Genomic DNA, 1,052 nt, shown 5'->3' on the forward strand with positions numbered 1-1,052 from the left:
TGGGGTGGGGGTCGTCCGCTCGCCCTTTGGCCTGTCGGGGGTCGCCAGGCCCCGCGGGGCCGCGCACCTGACCCCGCCGCTCCCGGTGGGCGGTCAGCCCGCCCGGGGGCACAGCCTCTCCCCCGCGCTGTCGTCGGCTCCTCCCGGGGCCGAGCCTCGACCACCGTGGCGTCTGTCTGAGCGCCCTACCCCGCACAGACACGCCGGTGGGCAGGTGTTCAGAGTCTGCCGAGGCCCCTCACTGGGGACCACCGAGCGGCTGCAAGGCGACCCCAGCCGTTCCCCGCTGTTCCCGGCCCGGGCTCGGCCGGGCAGCGGGCACCAGACACCTTTGGGAAGTGTTCACGTGCACGAGCAGTCCGGGCAGGTTGGGCGTTTCGTTTCTCTGCCCCTGGGACGTTGGCCTGAGTGGGTCCTCGAGGCAGTGACTGCTGGGCCGGGCGCTGAGCTCTGCGGGCCACTGGGGCAGGGGTGCCCCCAGGCCGGGCAGAGCACCTTCGGGCAGGGACCGGGTTTGGGGAGCCTGGGGCCCCGCAGGAGTGGGAAGAGGACTGTACACACCTCCAGAATGTTCCAGCGCTCCCGGGAGAGCGGACACTGTCTGTGCCCTCCACACAGGCCCCCCGGGCTCCCTCCCTGGCCCCAGGTGCCTGTCCGGGCTGTCCTCACACCTGGCCCTGGAGTGTCCCCCTACTCGGATCGTCTGCCAGCTCCATGGCGGGGGACGTGCCAGAGCTGCCCCGTGCTAACAGGACGGTCGCCTTTGCCCTTGGTCCTGGGGCCACTTCCCCAGCGCCCCCTCCTGGCCACCGTTTCCACTGAAGCAGCTATGCAGATGCCACTAGCACTTTCTTGCTCCAGCAACTGCTTCTGGGTCCTCTGGGCCTGTTCGTGCCACCCACCGACACTGGCTGCCAATTCGCAGACGTCTCTTGAGGCCCACTCCGTGCTGGGCCCCAGGACTCAGACCCCCAAAGAGCCCTGTCCTGGAGGCGCTCAGGGATGGAGAGCATGGTTTCCACACCCCCTCCCACCCTCCCCCCCCCAGTTAC

Source organism: Neophocaena asiaeorientalis, unplaced genomic scaffold, assembly GCF_003031525.2.
Source record: "Neophocaena asiaeorientalis asiaeorientalis breed wild unplaced genomic scaffold, Neophocaena_asiaeorientalis_V1.1 scaffold476, whole genome shotgun sequence".
Classification (NCBI taxonomy): domain Eukaryota; kingdom Metazoa; phylum Chordata; class Mammalia; order Artiodactyla; family Phocoenidae; genus Neophocaena; species Neophocaena asiaeorientalis.